Source organism: Loxodonta africana, chromosome 16, assembly GCF_030014295.1.
Source record: "Loxodonta africana isolate mLoxAfr1 chromosome 16, mLoxAfr1.hap2, whole genome shotgun sequence".
NCBI classification, from domain to species: Eukaryota; Metazoa; Chordata; class Mammalia; order Proboscidea; family Elephantidae; genus Loxodonta; species Loxodonta africana.
The window spans coordinates 23733870-23742829 of NC_087357.1; positions in this window are offsets into that span (position 1 = coordinate 23733870).

Genomic DNA, 8960 nt, shown 5'->3' on the forward strand with positions numbered 1-8960 from the left:
ATACCTTCTGGATATCATCATAGACATAGAAAGCCTCACGTGTCATTTGGCTTTCCCACAGGCACTTCCCAAAGCAGAATCCCTGAACTGTGTTGCACTGCAGCAGCACATAAGAAAACTGTCCGTTATGTTTTCTGTGAGAGCAGTCTGGGTTACCTGCACTGAAATCACAAGGTCAGGGGAGCTTGTTAAATGCAGATTTTTGAGCCCATCCTGAACCTATGAGGAAATTATTAAACTAAACCCACTGCTGGAGAATAACTAGGGAGCCTGCCAGTGGACTCTCTGATGAGACCTAAAGGAGAAGAGGGGTCAGACATGGGAGAACCAAGAGACAGAGGGCCCGAGGCAGGAAAAAGAACACAGGAAGCCGCTAACATGGGGATGTTTTGGGTCTCAGGCACTAGAAAGGAGGCCTGTGAAACTGCAATGCAGAGGGTGAGAAGGGGACCAGATGACATGTGGGGCAGGCTGGGGTTGGGGAGTCACTAAAGAATTCTAAGTGGGTGAGGATCCCGGGTGGTTTATATTTTGCAGGAAGACCATGCAGGTTTAGACCAGGTTGGTAAGAGCAGACATAGAGAGATGTTTGAGACCAAGGTGCAAGGTAGAAATGACAGGGAAAAGCTTATGGATTGAAGGGTAAAAGGAGAAAGAATCTGGAATGGCAGCCAAGTTCTCAGCTTCTACAGGATAGAGGGCAGGGCCATTTACTCAGATGGGCAAGTCTCAGGAGGCATGGGGGACTCAAGAGTTCCCTTTGGACACATTCATTGTGGTGAGTCTTATCTGTGAAATAGAGATAATTTCACCTGTCTGTGTGGTTTCTGTGATGATCGAGATAATTATAAACAAAGTCCTTCAGGAAACATTAAAAAAAAAAGTTACTATCAAGATGATCTTGACTCATTGCAACTCCACGCGCATCAGTGTAGAACTATGTTCCATAAGGTTTTCAATGACTGATTTTTCAGAAGTACATCTCCAGGCCTTTCTTCCAAGGTACTTCTGGGTGGACTCAAACTGCCAACCTTTTCGCACGTTAACGTTGGTTAAGCACTTTAACCATTTGCACCACCCAGGGACTCGTCACGAAATATAATAGGTGCTTAATGAACAGGAGTTACTTTCTTGTTAGGATAATACCCATATACCAACAAGGAAGACCAGTTAATACAGCCATTATTCAAATTTACACACCAATCACTAAGGCCAAAGATGAAGAAACTGAAGATTTTTGCCAGCTTCTGCAGTCTGAAATTTATCAAACATACAATGAAAATGCATCATGCTTTCAATCGCCTCATATTCATGTGAAAGATGGACAATGAATAAGGAAGGCCAAAGAATTGATGCCTTTGAATTATGGTGTTGGTGAAGAATATTGAATATACCATGGCCTGCCAAAAGAATGAATAAGTCTGTCTTGGAAAAAGTACAGTCAGAATGCTCATTAGAAGCAAGGATGGCGAGAGTTCATCTCACAGACTCTGGACATGTTATCAGGAGGGGCTGATCCATGGAGAAGGACATCATGCTTGGTAAAATAGAGGGTCAGTGAAAAAGAGGAAGACCCTCAATGAGATGGATTGACATAGCAGCTGCAATAACGATTGTGAAGATGGCGCGGGACCAGGACCAGGCAGTGCTTCATTCTGTTGTACACAGGGTCTCTACGAGTCAGAATCGACTCAACAACACCTAACAACTACAACAACTTTGTTCTTATTACTATTATCATTACAGATAAAACATCAAAATATTTTTTAGTACATTGAACATATTTAAGGCAGTATTCCTTTTTTCTCTCTCTTTTTTCCTAAAACACTGCTTCTTGAAGCTGAACTGAACAACGCTCACTGCACAGGCTCCTCCACAGAAACGCTACTCATAGAGATGTTTCTCTGCTTCCTCTTAACTCTGATACTGTAGACATGACTCACTTTGAAACAGGAAACACCAAGAACCATAAGGATCACAGCCCAAGAACCTGTGTTTGGAGGTGTCTTAAGCTGGGTTCTCTAGAAAAGCAAAACCAGTAAAGCATATAAGTAGAGAAAGAGAGAGAAAGATTTATATCAAGGACATGGCTCAAGTGGTTGTAGAGGCAGAAATGCCCCAAACCCTTGGGTCAAGCTGGAGGCTTCTCCTGATTTATGTAGACACAGGGGCGGACAAATCCAAGATCAGCAAGTCAGACATCAGGGCTCTTGCTCACAGTCTTCCAAGACCAACAAATTCTAAGATTGGCAGGAAAGACAGCAGGTAAACTGTTAGCTCAAGTCCCAAGGCCTAGAGGTCAGATGAACAGGAGCCAGCTGCAGGATTCAGAGCAAACAAAAGTCCACCAGCCTTGCCAGAAAGTCCACCTATGTTCGATGTAGCCCACACCCCCAAGGGAACTCCCTTTCAGCTGATTGGCTACTCATAGCAGATCCCATCATGGAGGTGATCACATTATATCAAATCTCATCATGGAAGTGATCGCATCATCATACAACTCCCAGAGTACATCATAACTGCCAAACCACTGAGAATGCCAATGCTTTTTTTCTCTTTGGTTCTACCTTTGCACCCCCAACTCCATGAGTCCTCTGAAAGATTCCCAGTATAGATCCAACAACTACAATTTCACCACCCTGGAATTTAAAGATGTTGCAAAGAAATTCAGTCTCACTCTTAAAATCAGCAAGCCAAAGGAGACCCCTCCTAGTGATGGAGGAGGTGGGTGAAGACTGGGAAATCACATCTCTTAAGTTCATTTTAAATGCCTTAGTGTGATCAGGGAGACAGTTCTGTTTGAACAAGGAGAATTCTGATGGGCTTTGGGGAATTGAGTGATTCCAAAAATATTTGCTAGAGGAATATGAAAAGTCATTGTGGAGCAAACAAAATATCCCTTTGAATAAACTGTCGCCTGACATTGGGTGACAGCTTAGCCTCTGTGGCCATTCATCGTGTTTGGGGAGGGTAAGCTTGACATCAAAAGGCTTTTGCCACCAGAAGAGCAGGGAAATTATGATGTAGCTAAAAGACAAGTTAAAACCAGAAAAAGAAAACCATCCAATAATTCCAAAGCACCTAGGAAAGAAAATGACTAGGGAGAAAGACTAGAAGTTTGTCGCATCAGCCTCAGCAAGGGACAGCTGGCAATCGAGACTGCCTGAGCCAGGACAACAGGCAGAAAGGGAATGAGGGGTTATAGTAAAAGCATTTGGGGCTTTAGGGAGCTGGACATCTTAAGCCAAAGGAGGGGGCAGTCCTAACCAAGGGACAACACCATTACAATCCAGTCAATCTCCATGTTGGTGTTCAAAACAGCGGGGTGCAGGGAGGAGGTAGCAAGGTGCAGGGAGCAGGCAGGCCAAGATGGTGCTGAAGCAGCTGCCACCTCCCTGACTCCTTGGTCAATCTTGGTGAAACTGGACTTCCCCCAGCTCCCAGGTAGAGTCTTGCATGCCAAACTGCTCTGATCAGGAAGAAGGCAACTGTTAGGCTCAAAAAACTTCCAACACTACTAGGACAAGTACATATGTCAGTCTAAAGCTGTACTCACAGGTCAGTGGAATGCGAGAAAATCCCATTATCCTCTCCCCCAAAATTTTCTCCAAGGGGCATTTAATCCAGGCCCCTTGCCCCCGGCATTGCATCATCTGCACCATGCTAGGCAGAAGTGGGCCAATCCCATTTATAATCCTCTTCAATCCATAGGCTGTTCAAACATTCAATAACCTTGACTGTCCCTAGCCAGGACCACAACTGAGGTAGAAGCTCAGCCCTTGGGAGATTAATCAGGCCTTTCAACCACACAGCTATCACCAAAGGAGCAAGACTCGTGTCTTCTAAAGTGGAAGTTTGAAAGAGGCAGAGGTTGAGGAGCTTTTAAATTTATTTATTTTTTTAGAAAGAGCAGGAGGTAATCAGCTTATAAGTTAAACAGAGACATCTGTCTGCTTCCACCTGAGACCTTGAGCTCAGTTTGCGTGCATAGCCCACAGGGTTTTAGAATAAAGCAAAAGAATAAAGATTTACAAAAAACCCCAAGATTCTGAAAGTAAAGCCCCATCCTTTCCACTGCCCTCTCCCAACTCCCTCAGTTGCTGATTTCAGACAAGCCAAGAGCAGAAGCCCCGCTCTCTCAAACAGGCGAGAACCGACTGCCTGCCTGCAACCGAACTCCACCTAAATACTATGTCAGCTGGAGGGTAGGTAGGAAGGGGAAGCACCTAAAAGGAGGGGGAAAAAAAAATCTTCAAGATCGATTCTTTCTGAAATGAAGTTCTGAAATATGCTATGACGTGGATGAACCTGGAAAACATAATGCTCCGTGAAATAACCCAGACACAAAAGGACGAATTTTATATGATCTCACTTATATAAAATATTTAGAAGAGGAAAATGCATAGAGATTGGCAGTTACCGGGGACTGGGGGTGGGGGAGAGATATTGCTTAATGGAAGTGATTTCTGCTTGAGGTGATGAAAAATGTTTGGAAATAAATAGTGGTAATGGTTGTCCCCAGGAGACTTGCACAAAGTCAATCTTCTCATCAAAGCACAAGTCTCATATCCTTTTCTAACTGGACACTAAGTGCCTGAAAAAAGCATTCACTCAGTCATCCAACACATATTTATTGAGCACCTACTTTGTGCCAGGCCCTTTGCTAGATGCTAAAGAGACAAAACATGACAGACATGGGACTTATCTGCAAATATGAGAGGAGGACAAATAAGCACAGCAATAAACAAGCAAGGTGAAGACAGAAAAGGGTAAGGGCTGCAAAGGAGACAAGTAGGATGATGTAAGTGAGCCCCTGCTGTGTGATGGTTGCTACAATGGTCAGGAAGGGCCTCACTGAGTATGGGACATTTGGGTCAGAACCTGGAGGAGATGAAGAAGGCAGGCGTCTTTCAGCAAAGGGAACAGAGAATACAGCAACTGCACCAGCAGGCAGCGCAGTGAGGCCTTTCCCAGCTTGCAAAGTGTCAAGAGAGGAAAGACTGTCGTAATGAACCATGCACAGAGCAGGCAGTTCTGCCTCATCTGCAAACCTGACAGCACGTGCATATCTATGTACGTGTATTTGTACATGAAATGTCCTGGGTTCCTTCCACAGCTGGAGCTGCCCATCTGGCCTTGGTAAACTTCAAGGCAGACCCAGAGCTCCGAAATAAATGACCCAGTTAACATGTCAACCTGGTTCACAAGGCGTGCAAAACCATTCTGCCCTGAAATCAGGGCTTCTTTTTCTTCTTCACTCTGAGAGTGCTGTCACCTGGTTCCTCCCCTGGGTCATTGGGGAAACCTTCGATCAGTCCTCACAGGGAGCCAGGCAACTTTCCCTCCACGCAGTCTGGCGCAGAAGAGCTCCAACACACTTCACAATGAGCCTAGGTCTGGATTTACGCTGGGTCAGTGCGCCCCATTAGAGTTGCCATGACTACTCCAGGCCTGTATTACCTGGACTTCTGATGCGCGGGACGCAGGGGCAACAGCTGCGTTGCTTCTGTAATTTGTCAGGCAAGTGGCAAAAAAGTACCAAAGCTAGAAAGAGAAATACTGGATGAGAAAGGCTCCCAGAGCTCAGAGAGACTGCAGGAGGGACAGAGCACACCCACCACTGCAGAGGCAAGGTACTTCACAAAACCCACCAGACTTGAGCTCCACCAAGGAATGAACCCAGGCTGATGAGCCTTGTTATTCCCAGAACCTAGAATAGGGTCTGGAATATAAAAAATCCTCAATAAATGTGATTTATTCATTTTGTGACACGGGGCGGGGGGCAGGTGATAGCATAAGAATTCAAAGAAAGAAACCATCTGATGTGCAACCCTCCTTAGAAGTCAAAAAAAAAATTTTTTTTTTCAAGGGATAACCAAAATAACAGACTGGCACACAAAAGAAAGGATGTTATCCATGAGTACGGTGCTCCATTACAAAACCACCTAGAGAGGCAGAGCCAGGATGGCAGAATAGACAGACACTTCCGTCAAGCCCTCTTTACAACAAACCCTGAAAAAACACGTGAAAGAAGAATATTTGTGACAAGCTGGGAGCCCTGAGCATCGAAGGCAACCTTAGACAACGAATTGAGGGGCAGGGGGAAGAAGAGGCCCTACAGAAGTGGAGAGGAGTTACCAGACCTAAATCGCGGGGAGCCCTCAGGCACCATTCCCAGAGCAGCTGCCGCTTGGAGGGCTGGTCCTAGCATTCAGCCACAGTTTCCTCAGGGAGAAGCAGCCAGCCATACAGCCCACTCACACCTCCAGAACCTGAGGAGAAGGGTGCTCTGGGCAAAAGCTAAGTACTTGCGGATATTTTACCGCGCCCCCCCCCCCATCCCCAAGCCGGCTTCAGTGGCTGAATCCCTAGGCCTGAGATAGACCCTGGTGAGCACCTGGAGCCGTCTTCCCAGCCTTGGGGAAGGAAAAAAATTGCAACTGGGGGGAAAAGATATTTTGCCAGCTCCATTAACCTGAGGAGCTCAGGACAGAAGTGGCTCCAGTGCAGGCATAAACCGTCCGTGGACCTTGGGCACCTTTCCCTTCTGCATGGGCCTGTGTGGGCCTATTTCAGGAGAACAGGCCCTTGTTGGAAAACTCCAACCATTTCAGCAGTACAGTGGAGAGGTGGGTGTTTGAAGTTTGACATTGCTTTACCTATTAAACAAGGTCCTCACCTACCCACATCAGGGACCTAAGGACTGGTAGCTCCACTCAGGCCACCCAGCCACCCGCAACAGGGGTCCAAAGAGAACTGGCACCTCCCAGTCCTTACAACCAAAAACCTTGGGTGCCCATGGTCCCTCTGCAAAACCCACCCACCAGCACACTCTAGGGAACAGAGACATGTTTCCCTCAGAGACACTTGGAGATTGGTTCTCAGCCCCCTGCCTTGTTCAGAGCATGACCCCCAGCTGCAATCAGATACCGGTATTTACATCAGTCACCTATGCCCCTCTAAGACTGCAGGACAGAGTCTGTACCACGCACTTGATGATCAGCTACCTGGAAGCCTCAGCTGAATTCATACAAGAAAACTGAATGGACTCCCATACTAAAATACCTGATAACAGATGTAGGCAGCTGGGGACAGGACACCAGAACTCCAAAGGTGAAAATAATTAAGCTAGCTCACTCAAGCAACCCATAGGGGTATACCAAAACAAAACAAAGCAAGAAGCTACAACACAGTAAGCAAGCATAAACTAATACAATAACTTATAGATGGCTCAGAGACAACAGTCAATATCAAGTCACATAAAGAAATAGGCCATGGTCACCTCAACAGGCTCTCAAAACAAAGAATCCAGGGATCTTTTAGATGAAAGTGCATTCCTGGAATTACCAGATACAGAATACAAAAGTTTAATATACAGAACCCTTCAAGACATCAGGAAGGAAATGAGGCAATATGCAGAACAAGCCAAGGAACACACAGATAAAGCAACTGAAGAACTCAGAAAGATTATTCAGGAACATAATGAAAAGTTTAATAAGCTGGAAAAATCCATAGACAGACAACAATCAGAAATTCAGAAGATTAACAATAAAATTACAGCATTATTTAACTCAATAGAAAGTCAGAGGAGCAGAATTGAGAAAGTAGAAGCTAGAATTTCTGAACTCGAAGATAAATCACTTGGCACTAATATATTTGAAGAAAAATCAGATAAAAGAATTTAAAAAAAATGAAGAAACCTTAAGAATCATGTGGGAGTCTATCAAGAGAAATAACCTACAAGTGATTGAAGTACCAGAACATGGAAGGATAACAGAAAACACAAAGAAAATTGTTGAGGATTTGTTGGCAGAAAACTTCCCTGATACCGTGAAAGATGAGAAGATATCTATCCAAGATGCTCATCAAACTCCACATAAGGTAGATCTTAAAAGAAAGTCACCAAGACATATTATAATCAAGCTTGCCAAAACCAAAGATAAGGAGACAATTATAAGAGCAGTGAGGGATAAAAGAAAAGTCACCTACAAGGGAGAGCCTCTAAGAATAAGCTCGGACTACTCAGCAGAAACCATGCAGGCAAGAAGGCAATGGGATGACATATTTAAAAAATTGCCTGCCAAGAATCATGTATCCATCAAAAAAAAAAAAAAAAAATCCATCAAAACTGCCCTAAATATGAAGGTGAAATTAAGACATTTCCAGATAAACACAAGTTGAGGGAATTCATAAAAACCAAACCAAAACTACAAGAAATACTAAAGGGAGTTCTTTGGTTAGAAAATCAATAATATCAGGTATTAAACCAAGACTAGAACACTGGGCAGAGCAACCAGAAGTCAACCCCGACAGGCAAATCCAAAAAAACAAACATTTAAAAAAAAAAAAAGGCCAACACAGGGTAACAGCGATGTTATTATATAAAAGAAGACAACATTAAAATAATAAAGAGGGACTAAGAAATGTAATCATACACCTTCCATATGGAGAGGAAGATATGGTGATACAAAGAAATAAAAGTTAGCTTTAAATTTAGAAAAATAGGGGTAAATAATAAGGTAACCACAAAGGAGACAAACTATCCTACTCATCAAAATAAAATACTAGGGAAAAATACAGACTCAGCAGAAACAAAATCAACAACAACAAATATGAGGAAAGGAGAATATATAAAGGAAATCTACTCAGCACATAAAATCAAGTGGGAAAAAGAAACTGTGAACACACAAAAAAAGACATCAAATGATAGCACTAAATTCATACCTATCCATAATTACCCTGAATGTAAACGGACTACATGCACCAATAAAGAGACAGAGAGTGGCAGAATGGATTAAAAAACAAGATCCATCTATATGCTGCCTAAAGAGACACACCTTAGACTTAGAGACACAAACTAGAACACAAAGCATGGAAAAAATATATCAAGCAAACAACAATCAAAAAAGAGCAGGAGTGGCAATATTAATTTCTGACAACACAGACTTTAAAGTTAAATC